Source organism: Balaenoptera borealis (genome assembly GCF_965194805.1).
Source record: "Balaenoptera borealis genome assembly, chromosome: 5".
Taxonomy (NCBI): domain Eukaryota; kingdom Metazoa; phylum Chordata; class Mammalia; order Artiodactyla; family Balaenopteridae; genus Balaenoptera; species Balaenoptera borealis.
Window position 1 is genome coordinate 122220577 of NC_138862.1, and position 13626 is coordinate 122234202.

The 13626-nt window shown below is 37.9% G+C and overlaps 1 long non-coding RNA gene and 1 pseudogene across 2 annotated transcripts in view; one reads left to right on the top strand and one right to left on the bottom strand.

Annotated features, from left to right (window-relative positions):
* Window positions 1-13626, top strand: part of LOC309629427 — an 86465-nt gene that overhangs the window by 34939 nt on the left and 37900 nt on the right. The window lies entirely within an intron of this gene.
* On the bottom strand, window positions 10861-12897 carry LOC309628993 (cytochrome b5 domain-containing protein 1 pseudogene; annotated as a pseudogene). The gene has a single exon. The product of its transcript is annotated as a cytochrome b5 domain-containing protein 1 pseudogene (transcript).

Genomic DNA, 13626 nt, shown 5'->3' on the forward strand with positions numbered 1-13626 from the left:
AATGCCATTAGGGCTTAACAAGTGGCGTAGTATTTATTCACGTTTGGTACCACCTTTACTACCATTCTAGAGATACTTTATTTTTTTTTTAAAGATTTGTTTTTTTTTTTGATGTGGACCATTTTTTTTTTAATGTCTGTTGAATTTGTTACAACATTGCTTCTGCTCTATGTCCCGGTCTCTTGGCCCCGAGGCATGTGGGATCACAGCTCCCCGACCAGGGTTCAAACCCGCATCCCCCCACACTGGAAGGCGAAGTCCCAAACACTGGACTGCCAGGGAAGTTCCGATTCTAGAGATATTTTAAATTATTCTCAATTGTCAGGTGTTATGCTACCCATGCTATAATTGAGAGATGATGAAGTAGAACTAAAGTGGTGATTTTTTTCATGGTATCTTAATGACAGAGATATTACTGTTTTGACTAGGTATGTGTCACAAAGAATCTGTTGGGAAAAAATCCCTTTAAAACTCTTTTAATGAGCCATTTATACTTTTATAATTCCTGAAGTCTACTTCTTGGAACACTAATCCTATGAGTCTCTGCAAAGGAGTCATGTTATAACCCACTCTTAAAGGATCACAATGCACAGGGGAAGATTAAAGCCTCTGGGAAGTACTGGCAGTAACTAACCTGTTTAACTTTCTTCACTAAATGTTTCCCAAGCTTACTTAACCATGACATTTTATTTTGAACATGACTTATTAACACTCCATGGAACTTACTTTAGGAAATGCTGGTAAAAGGTATTAAGATATTTGGTTTTAATCACTAGGAAAACTGCTACTATTTCACTTGATTATTTTTGTCATCTATCAATTGATTTGAATATTTATTTAAAATTGTTACCTTTGAACAGATTTATAAGGAAAAAATAATAAGGCATTTCCCAAAATTTCTGGTAAATAACTTTTGCCTGCCTCGAAGTGTTAGATCTGCTGAAGTCAGGTCACCAATAGTGCTTGAGAGGAAGTACGTCTTACCTGTGTCCAACGTTCAACTCAAGTATCACCTCCACTTGGAAGCATTTCTGACCCATTATCCGGTTACTTGCTCCCTCCTTTGCGTTTCCCTTACCATGGCATTTACTAATCGTATTTATAGTCTGTGGTTTACTTATCTAATCACACTCTCATGGATTATAAAATCCTTGAGGGCAGAGACTATAATTAATCTTCTTTGTTCCTAATATCTAACACAGTACTTGATTTTTAGTAGATGCTTAATAAAGTGAATTTTTTGATAATTCTACATGGTTTGAAGCTGCTATAGAAATAATTTGCATTCTCACTAGATATTGAAGCAGTGGTGTGCCAGAACCGGTATATACCAACTCATGAGAGTAGGTGGTCAAAATTGGAGGAATTTTGCCAGCCACTTGATTTCATATTAGTACCTTGATATCAGGCCATGGTGAGAGTATTTACAACATAGAAATTGGCAAAAGCTACAAATCAAGGCTTTTTCATTTTCCTGGAGAGCCAGTTGTTAAACATTTACCAGCATACCACTATGTATGATATCTTTTATCATTTTTTTCTTTAAATGGTAATTTAATAATAATAAAATAAAATAAATTTTAAATGTTTTAAAAGTAATGATTTTTAAATGAGTTGTTCTGTCTCCTCATTTAGATTGCAAATTCTCTGGGGAAAGGGCCATTACTTTCTTTTCCTTTATTGCCCCAGTGCCTAGGAACTTATAAGCACTGAATAAATAATTGTATGTGGAGGGATTGATGTCCTAAACAGGCTTTGTGTTTTGAGGAGTAGGGGTGGGAGTGTCAAAAAGGAATGAAAAAAACAAAATCATGTTTTGAGTTGATCCTAACACTGAATTTTGTGTTCAAAATTTTGGGTGTACCATATATTATTTTTTCCTTCTAATTTTGTATTTATTCTCAAAATTTAACTATATTGAAAGAGTTATATTTAAACCAGTGACATAATCATAGCCATAAGTTTATAATCTCAGGGATACAGGATTTTATGGTGGTTGGACTACAGACAAAGATATATTTTCACTGCTGCAAAACTGCAGCAAAATTAGCTGGAGTTGCAGGATTTTCTTAGTTTACCATTTTAAAAAAACTACCTTAAAAGACTGTTAATTTCCAGCGATATTAACCAACCTCAGGAACTAATTTATTGTGTGGAATGTGATGAGAATTTCCACAGGAGTTTTTGCCCATACGTGAAGAAAATGCTGCCTCTGCAACATACCATGTAGTATTTATGCTCATGCTGTTACAGATAAAATGAATCTTTGAAGCCAAAAGCATCTAAATCTAGGATTTCGCCTAAGCAAAATACATACTCTAAAAATATTTTAAAATAAGATATCTTTTACATACAGTAAAATACACAAATCTTAAAAGGAAAGCTTGATGAATTTTTACAAACATATAAACCTCTGTTACCATCACCAGATCAAGATATAGCCATTTCCACCCTGCCAGAAAGTTCCCTTCTGCCCCTTCCCTGTTGATACCCATCCTTCTCATTTTTTTATTTTTTATTTTTTTCACACACACACACTGTATTTTATTTTTACAAGAGATAAATAGACTGACACCAAGCATTGTACATGGATGACCACAACAAAAGCAACAATGATTGCAATTACCAAACATGAAACACACTCATACTATGTCATAATATTGACATTCAGTCCAGTAATCCTCCACTGTAACAGCTCCTTTACTTTGCAGTGAAAATTGATTTGTATATTCTTTGCCTCTGAGTCCTTGTGGGATTTTTTTTTTTAATTCAGACAGAAAGTCACAAAAAATTATTCTGACTTCTACCACAATAGATTAATTTTGCCTGTAAAAGACATATTTTATGTCTATTTTTTTATTGTTAATGAATATATAAAATGGAATGATTACTGTTTGAGGACTAGTTTGGGACAAATGAATATAAAACAGATTAGTGATTATATATTTATTAATAATAATGATTAGATATCACTTTCAAGCATCTAGCAATGCTTTCTTAAGGCGATTTTTAAAATATCTTCCAACACTTTAGGAACATCTTAGGACTTGTCAATTAGCTACTACAATTTTATTTACTCTGCCTACAGTTCACTTAAACAGCATAGCTATTCTGTATGAAGAACTTTTCATAAAAAGAAACATTTTTTATTCTTTGAGCTCATTGTTAGAGGACCAAGAGACCAAATTAGACACACAATTCTGTCAAGAAGTTTATGATCTAATGTCTATAGGATGTACACATCTTTCATCATTCACCACTGTTTGCTTTATTAGGCTTTCTCTCCTAAGTAGTATGTTTAAAGCCAGCCGAGGATTGGAATCTGGTTCTCCACAGCCCTTACCCTATGGTTAGCTCAGCCTAGTCAAAAGAAAAAGAAAAGATGTTTCCTTTGACAGTGGGCCACAGGGATGTAGCCACAAAGCCAAACGCTCTTGCTCAAGTGGAACATTGTAGGCCCTGAACATACGGTTTCTGGGAGAAGCCTGAAGGGTGTGATTTTCTGTAATGTGTCTGCACAGACAAGATGGACTTCAGAGGCTGGAATGATAATAATTATACTTTGTATGGTCTAGAGTTTTCTTGCTTTCCAAGTTGCTTTTGAGAAGGGGCAGAATGTGAATGGAATAAGTTCCTCAAGACAGCATTCTTATGGTGCTGCTTTCCTGGCCTGCTCTCCAGTTCTGAACACCACAATTCTGTCTATAATTGTCAGCTGGGGTCCTGGCTAGAGATGGACTATACCCTCTGCAACTTTAATCCCTTCAGCAAATATTCCATACTGCCTATCGCTGTTGGCAGTCAGCATCCCACCTCACTCTTCCCCTGGTGGAGTGTAACAAAAGCCTCATGAAAGAAAGGTGAATGATTTCTATATCTTCCCTTTACATTTTTTAAAAAAATATTAATCTATCCAAGAGACTCCTGTTTTTCTTCAAAGATATTTCATTCAGCCTAGTCCCCTAATATCCCAAACTTAAAATTGAAGTTAAAAAAATGTAACCTGAAATTTTGCCTAAATACAATTTCTCTTTTCTCCTAATTATTCTTTCAAACTTAATTTAAATGAACTCAATTAAACAAATATCTCTTGGGTTCTATTGTGTGCCTGGCACATATCCTAAGTCCTGGGGAAGCAAAAACAAATAAGAAGCTCACAGTTTATTAGGCAGAGGTTCTCGGAGTAGCTGGGGTTACAGAGAAAGGGCAGACCTGGGAACATTTTTCTTTTCTTTCTTTTTTTTAAAAATTCCCAGTGAATGAGAATTTTGAGAATCACATGTAGTGAATATTGTGGTGTGACTTTCTCTCCAGCCTTCATTTTTCTTTTCTTAGAAACTTCCCTGAATTTTCATTTTAGTAGACACAATGACTTCATACACCCCTGGCTCTAGGGTGAGGCATGAAGTTCAGGCTCAAAGTAGATTTTATATTCTCATGTTTGGATCTCAGTGATTGGTTAATGGTTGTACCACTGTAGGAAAGCCAGACTCAGAATGAGGCTAATACATTGAAGACTGAGACCTAGAAAGGAATGACTCCTTGATCAAACCAATCCTGAAGCCCACAGAAACCCTAGACTTTCTAGTTTCATTAGTCAGTAAATCCCTTTTATTTTTAAATTTGTTCTGTCTTAGGGTAAATATTAAGCTGCTATAACAAAGAGACCAAAAAAAAAAAAAAAAAAGAAACCCAAAATTAGTTGCTAAAATAAGATAGTAGTTTATTTCTTTCTTGTGTTATAGTTTGACTTGACCATCTAAGGCTGAGGAAGCAGCTCTGCTCCATGAGGCTGTCCAGGGACCAAGAACACTCCATTTTATTCCTCTGCTATCACTAAGGTTACCTCTTTTTGGGGAATAGTTGAAGCTGGGTCGCTGCCATGTCTATACCCCAGCCTATAGGAAAAGGGGAAAGAGAAGCTGGAGAGATATATCCCCAGTGTTTTTAAGACCAAAGCCTAGAAATGGCAAACGTTATTTCTATTCACATATTGGTCTAAATTTAATCACATGGTCCTATCAAGCTACAAAGCAGACTGGGAACTGTAGTCTCCATCTGCATGCCTACCTAAAACTTGATTACTAAGCAAGAAGGGGGAGATAGATTTAGGAGACAACTAGCAGTGTGTCACACGGTTTACGTCTAGTTTTCTGTTACTTACAACATCAAAACTTCTGAGACATCATTATTATAAGAGGAGAAATTCATGTTAACATTTTTATGTAGTGAGGTAAATACTATAGAAACACAAAAAGCAAAGCATTTTTTCCCCCCTTAGATCTTGCTTTAAGGATAAAAATTACAGATCTTTGAAACTATTTGTAGGGCACATTTAAGCCATTGGAAGGTTCTTGGGGATGTCCAATAATTTTTATTTGATCCTTTGTCTCACAGTTCCCTCTATCCTGGTCTGTTATCTGCTTTTCATTCAGTTTTCTGCTTTACTTCAAAGTACAGCCTGAAAATGGTCTTTTATTGAATATTTTGAGTTGTCTTTCTGAGCACATACCAAACTAAAAATGTTTTCCAATTAATTGTTGCTTTTATTTGTTCAAACAAGAGTACGGAAAAAGTCAATGGCATTTATAGAAAGGTACTTCAACCAACCAAAACTTTGTCAATATTTTTTACACTCATTGGACCATCTATGTATAAAATGGCTCATTTTAGTAATATGATTTCATTTAAAAATCACAATAGTGGAATGTTTTAAAACCTGAGGAAACAATATTACAATTTTACTTGAAAAAAATTTACTTCCTTTTAAAAAATGGTAGCATCCAAGAGCTTATAGATTTTTTAAGTAGGCTTTATTTTTTTTAAGATTTTATTTTTTTAGAGCAATTGTAGATTTACAGCAAAGTTGAGAGGAAAGTCCGGAGTTCCCATATACTCCCTGCTCCCACACATGCATGGCCTCCCTCTTTATCAATATCCGCCACCAGAGTAGTACATTTGTTACAATTGATTAACCTGCAGTGACACATTATAAGCACCCAAAGTCCATAGTTTATATTAGGGTTCGTTCTTGGTGTTGTACATTCTACGGGTTTCAACGTATGTGTAATGACAAGTATCCACTATTGTGGTATCATACAGAATAGTTTCACTGCCCTAAAGATCCTCTGTGCTCTGCCTGTTCACCCCTGCCACCCTCCTACCCCTGACAACCACTGATCTTTTTACTGTCTACGTAGTTTTGCCTTTTCCAGAATGTCATATAATCGGAAACATACAGTATGTAACCTTTCTAGGTAAAGCTTCTTTCACGTAGTAATATGAATTTCAGTTTCCTTGAGATCAAGAGAGCTCAAATATAGCCACCCCCTTTTTTAGTAGTCCAGCTAAAAATTTTCACTTGAAGTAATGTTTTTTCCATTTAAAATATTCCGATTCCACATCAGATCTAAAATGAGGCTTTTAAAAGCTTTGGGGATTGATTACTGAAGTTTCTCAAGGAGCTGTTTTCTCCCGGTTGACCTCCAGTATTTTATTTTCATACTTAATCTCGAAGATTTGCTTTCCTACTAAGGGAATTTCCCATGTAGCGTCACTTCATTCTCTTTTCAAATCCTATGGCTTATAGATACAAACATACACAAATATACATTTATTTACAAATATGTATATATTTTTAAATTTTAAGATTTTAGTATATTTAAAAAATGACAAGATGTTTCCCTTTACCCAACACATCCTTAGCAATTAGGTCTATGGCTGTTGCCTTTTTTATTCATCTTCTGAAAAGTCTTCCTTAAAAGAGTTATTAGTGTAGCAGTAAGATGAGTTATGACAACAAGCAACAATACCTCCATTATTTGTTAAAGAAAAATTTAGTAAAGAATCACAATTATTAATCAGTTAATATTTTATTTGTTTACAAGATGCTGTGTAATGACTATATTATATATTGTATTGGCATATCATTAAATTTAATTCATATTAATACAGAGGTAAAGAAGTAGAACTATAAAATAAAATATTTATATTCTCTGTCTGAATTCCAAGTTGAGATACTCATTTCATGCCATGTATTATTTGTTACCAATCGGAAATCATAACATAGCATAATTTTGTGTCTGGGAAATTGCAGAAGTTTGAAGAAAAATATATTTCTTCTTAAGTTGTTTTCCTACATTGACATATAATTCTTAAATTCACATAACATTTTGAAAGAGGTCTATTCATCTGTAAAATAGTTCAAAAAATACACTTCCACTTTACAAATTCACTGTTTCAATGTCAATGACAGATGCATTAAACATTGGTCAACAGTTTCAATGGTCTTCAAAGTAGGGCACCTCCACACCTTAATTGCTATGCAAATTGATCCAGTGGTGTGTGGGGAGAAAATGTTAGAACATATATTTCTTGTTAACTTTTGAAAATCTGATCCATTTAAAATGGCTATTTTTATGAATTTTTATAATATATACAATATTAGTCCAGGAACACACGTATGTTACTTATAAATAAATAATGGATGTACTGCTTCTTTTTTCCTAATAGTATTGCTCAGTTTAAAAATTTTGTAGACACTGTCTCTAGATATAAACTTCATTGTTCTCTTTTGTATGACTTGTACCTCATACAGTGCTTGACACAGAGTAGAGATGCTCAGTAAATATTTGTGAATGAATAATTAATCGGAATGGGTAGAGAAGGGCCCCATGCATTACTTAAATCTGGGAATGCCATGGAAACAGGCCCAATATATAAGTAGGCAGAGTAAATGTTTTCCAGACCTTTTTTTCAGGACACTTAGACTTAGTGATTGCTGTGATACTGCATTGCCCCAGGAAGCACAGAGCCTTCTAAAATGCATTCCCCCCCATTTTTTAACTTTATGCAGAACAAGAACAAAAATAAAAACAAATAAAAAACATAAGTGGTTGATAGGCTAGAATTCCGTTTGGACTTAATGAAGAGGAGATTAGGGAAGAATTTACTATTGACTCTAAAAATGTGGAAAGGGAGCAAAATGAGGTGTTGACACAGATACTTACAAAGCCATATCTTCTGCTAATGTTCAAAGCCTAAACCTTAAGAAGGAATATAATTTAAATTTGTTATAGATCTTTATACCTTTAAGTTTATATAGGTTTCTTAGAGTCTTTAAAATTAAGTAATAAGGAGAAATAGAAATTTAGGGGAGAGTTCTCTTTAGAAAGGAATAAGTGACTGCATAGCTTCTCATACAGAAATTATAGCCCTGCTGTTTAGGAGGCAATGGGAGTATTTTCTCAGGCACCTGCACTGTGGGCCTCAGCAAGGTGTAGGAAAGGAAGGAAATAAGATTGCTTATGTACAGTTAAACTTGATGATCAAAGCAGAGGACATATGCAAAGTAACTAGAAAGACAGGAGTCTTGGCTGTCCCCAGACTGAACGAATCACCATGTCCAAAGAAAGGCTTGCCAATAAGGTGGGGCTGTTCAGTCAAGGAGCACCCACTGACCTAGCAGCTGGACTTCATAGTGTTTGATCTCCAGTGAGTCCTGGTATAGTTACGGATGCAGGGAGTATTACCAGTGAACTTTAGAGGGTGTTTTTTTGCTTTTTTTTTTTTTTAAGCAAGACCTTCCCCCTTCTGAGGTTCAAGTTAGTGTTTCTGCCTGATCTGATTTCATCCCAACAAGGAGCCTCTGAACAAAGGTCCTTTTTCTGATTTGGCTGCTCACAAGAGCTCACTTAAAAGGAGAAAGATATACTGATTATATGAATTTGGGTTTTTCCTGATTCCTATGATAGTGGTTTCTTAAAGTAAACTAATTAAGTGGCTTCTGCTGATGTGTGGGGTTCAAGCTGAGAAGGTGACCATGCTGAAGAGCCCAGCAGTCCAATCTAAGAGAGTTCTTACTCTGCATGAACTGGTGTCTTCTTCCAGCTCACATTCATTTTAGGAACCATGAATCTTGCTCAGGTCTTATCATTCCTCAGTGAGGATAAAAGTGAAATATTTGGCATTGCAAAATGTTGAAAGGCTGGCCTGAATCCAGGATTTGTCAGGCCGATGAACCAGCCTTTGCTTAAAGAACTTAGCTTGGCTACCTCTTCTGTGCTCTCTCTCCCTTACCCAGAAAGGAATTTGAACACAAAGCACCGAGTCCTTTCACCTCTGTGTTAAAGAACAAAGAAACTACAAAAAACTTGAAGAATAACTTGCACATGTGTTATGAGTTTTCTTAAAAGGGTGGCACAGTTATTTCACACTGTGCATCATATAGCAAACCACCCCCCTTCCACACACACACATCTATTAGCAGCTCTCCTTCTCCACGTTTTCACCCTTGAGCAGCTATTTAAAAACGAGTCTCTCTCCCCAGCCTTTCTCTGCAAGTAGTTCTATCACCCACATAGCCTGCATTTCACAGTCCTCAGCCCAGACCCTTCCAAAATCCCACCTAACATCTGGCTTGCCCTCTCCTGAGAATAGTGCACTCCTCATGCTGAGCAGTCCCCCTGAGATGCTGGAGGAAAAAATCCTTTACCTCAGCTCAGCGGTGAAAACAAAAACTTCCTTAGAAATAGGCTTTGACGTGATGTGTCACTTTCGTGTTAAAAATAAGCAAGTATCAGATGGATAATTTCTCACCTTAGCATAGGCACAAATTCTTTAAAAATATGAAAATAGCATATTGAGAGATTGATTATTCAAACATTTGAATTTGGTAACAAATGACCCTATCACAGGAAAAAAGAAAAGGGCTTTGAAAAGAATTCCAAGGGATATTTGAAAGTATTTAGTAATGAAGAAATAAAAGAATTGTGTTTATTTTTGATATTACAGAGCTAATTGCTAGAAAAACCTTCCTCTTAATCTCCAGCCATTATCCAGGTTACTGTTTTTTTTATTTTTTTATTTTTTATTTTTATTTTTTTGAGTTCATTCAGTCAAAATTTATTGAGCAGCAGCTGTGTGCCCAACATTGGGAATACAGCAGTGAACAAGATGGACACGATCTCTGCCCTCATGAGCTTACAATCTAGCAGCCAGCCAGCCAATTACATCCATAATTTTAACATTACTATTGTAATAAGTGCTCTGAAATAGGCATGGTGCTAAGAGAAGATTTAACAGAAAGTCTTGACCTGCATTGAGAAATCAGAAAAGGTCTCTTTGAGGAAGAAACACTTAGGATCAGCAAGGTGGGAAATGGAAGAGTGTTGTAAGCAGGGAGAGCAGCCTGTGTGCTGGCTCTGAGGCAAGAAAACCTTTAGTGAACAGAAAGCCAGGGAACAAAGAGGGGTGATGCAAGGTAGAGGCTGATTTATGCAAGGACTTTGCATTTAGGACTTTATTCCAAAAACAACTGGAAGCCACTGAAGAATCTGAAGGAGGAAAGTTAGATGTTTAGGTTTGTTTTTCAGAGCTCACTCTGCTGTGTGTGGAGGACAGAGTGGAAACAGGAGGACTGGTTAGGAAGTTATTACAGCAGTCCCAGACCAGAGGTGATGATAACAGCTTCGAGAAAAGAAGATGGATTCCAGAGATGTTTAGGAGATAGAATCTACTTGGAGAGTGACTGGGTGTGTGCGGAGAGTGATGTGTTTCTGGCGAGAGGTACTAAAGTAGGAAACTCCGGAAGAAGGACGAGTTTGCGCAGGTCCCATAGGCACAGGCCCTGAGGCTGGGGTTACAGCAGTAGCATAGCTTTGGTTCTCAAATAGTTTAGGGTTTAGTTGAGCAAACAAGATACACATGAAACAACTGCAGGTGGATACAGATGTCTCCACCTCTGTCCATGCCATTCATAGTCAGCCCCTCAGCACACTCTTCTGCAGCCTACCCAGTGTCTCATAGGGTGCCACCTTCCACAAAGTTGCGCTCACATCTCCCTGCTTTTTTGCCTGCTACTGTCAAGAAATTCATCTGTGATTCTCATTCCCCTTCCCTGCTTAGGTCATAGGGAACCAAATCTGGCCACTGCCCTCCATGGTTGTTCTCTTTTGAACACCAGTAGTTTTCTGCCTTAATTAGCACTTCTCTTTACATCACCTCTGTCAAGCCCCTCCTTGTAGAGTCACCATCTGGCAAAGTCGACCCTGTCTTCCTCATCTTCCCTTCAGAGGCACAGGCCCATCATGAATATACATGCTGTTGCCCCCTTTTTGCTCCCCCTTCTAAACGGTCCCAATCCAAAGGCCCTTTCCCACTCTTATTTTCCTGGAGTCAGTATATACCCACCTCTTTGCCTCAGAAAAGTCAGAGGAAAGTTTTGCTATGCGACTAACCACAAAGTAGCCTCAATAGCTATGACTCAGCTGACACATAGCCTTCCCTGTGTCCTCTCTGCCACTGCAGAACTCTGCTAAGTCCCTTGCAAAGACAGTAACTAAAAAAACAAAACAAAAAAGCACAACACCACAGCTGACTACACAATAGGCCTATAGGTTCCCATTGTGCAATGAGCCTGGACATTGAGAAGAACATAGACTTTGGAATTGGGAAGACCTGGGTTTGCAATCTGGTTACTAACTGGTGTGCCTTTTGTGCTATTATATCTTGCTAAGCTTCAGAAGATTCATCTGTAAAATAGTGGTAATGGTATCTGTTTTATGGGTAGTTGTATTAAATGAGGTATATAAAGCACATAGCATAATATCTAGCCTGAATTACCTGGTGACCATTCACTTCCTTTGTTCCTCTTGGGTTTCAGCTGCCAAATACTATTCAGAAGAGAGATTAGCCAGTTTTATATGGCCAGTGATAGACATTTCCTATTCCTGTCTTTGTAAATCCCATCTTCCTGCAGCCATCCCATTTCCATCATTGCCAGAAAAGTTCTTCCATCCCTCATCCCTGTGTTGGACTTCTCCTTCTCTTACTATTGAAGAGTTCTGCCTGAGCTCTATCTGACTATCCTCTTCTACATCTCCCTGATCTAAGATACTTTATTTTCTTGTATCATTCTTAAAAATTAATTCACTTCTAGCATTATTCCTAACTTTCTCAGAGTAAATTGTAATTAACCCGAGGAATAGGACCTTTACACTTCAGTCGGGCATGGGAACCTCAGGCCAGCTCCCAGAGCAGAATGGAGGTCTAGGTCCAGGTACCGCCCTCCCCACCCCATCCCCACCTCTTTTCCAACAGGGCACAGAAACAGCTAAACTCAAAATATGTCTTGAGCCTACATGAGCATACATCTCCCTTTCTATAGCTCTGTGAGGTCATCATTGAAGTACAGCAGTACTGCAGGTGTGTAGAGTGTACTGTCCATATTGAGATAATCAAATTCTTCCTCCTCATCCCAGATGCCATTCTCTTCCAGGGTATAATCCATGTCAGGTTCTCCCCTTCATATTTCCATGCGTAGCTGGCAGCATGTGCAGCACAGGAGAGATAGCTGTGTAGGATTTCCCACATTGATTCCCGGGCCCCCACCTCCGGTGTGTGCTCTTGCGATGTGAGCGTGTTAATGATGCAGATATTCCGGGTCTTGGCGGACAGCCGCCCCACCTGGTAACGCGACCCCTGCCACCAAGGCTTCCCGAAATCATTGGCCCAGTCCGAAAGGGGCAGCTGAGGCGGCACCTGCAGAAAGCGGCCCCCGGGGGGGTGCGGTATCTCAGGGAACCGGTCAGCGGATCTGTGTGCTTTGCCGATGTCTCTGGTGTCTGGATCAAACCAGTGGCTGATGTCCTGGCCCGCAACTTCCACGATGGGTTTCAGCAGCAGGTCTCCCTTGTACTCCTATAATAACGGCGTTAGGTCGTACACGTTTCCCAGGTAAGACACCCAGAGGTCTTCCGGCTGGTTATGTTGGGCCACCTCTGCCGGCGTGAAAGAGTGACGCTGAAAATAGTCAAAGTCTGGCCCGGCCACTAGGCCCCGGCGTGGCACGGCTCTTGCTCTATCGGTCACCGACTCCTTTAGTTGCTTCCTCGCTTTTCAGCACGCAGTCACTGCCGCATCCTCCCTCTCTTCCAGGAGCTAAGGTGAGCGCGTTTATCCACTCCAGGTTACTGTATTTTTAAAAAAAATATTTAATTTGGTGGTCTTTTATTTTTCTGATATTATAACCGTACTATGAGTTCATTGTACACATTTCTTTTTTCCCCCAGCTTTAGAGATATAATTGACATATGGACTTGAAAATACATGTATATATTGCAAAATGATTACCCCATAGCATTAGCTAACACCTTCATCACATTACATAATTACCATTTCTGTTTTGTGGTGAGAATACTTAAGATTTACCCTCTTAGCAACTTTCAGAGGTTCTTGTATTTTGTTTTTATCATATTCTAGGGTAAACCACTTGGCTAGACTTGGCCCAATGTCAAGCCATGTAATGCTATATTTCTTGGAACTTCATTCTCTTCATCTGTAATGTAGGATTAATATTTGCCCTGCTATGGAGATTAAATGATATTATTAATATATGTGTAATAAGGAAAATTTTAACAACTGATACCACAGTCCTTCCTAGGGAGAAAGTTAAGGGACAGTTTCCTATATGCTAGAACATAAGGTGAGAGTTTGGGTTTTTTTACCCTCAAAATTATTTATCCCTCCAAAAAAGATAGCAACCTTAAATTCAAATCTCATAGGACATTATTTCAGTAGTATCATGTTGGAGGACAAAGAACTGTTTGGGGAAGATCAGCCTGAAAC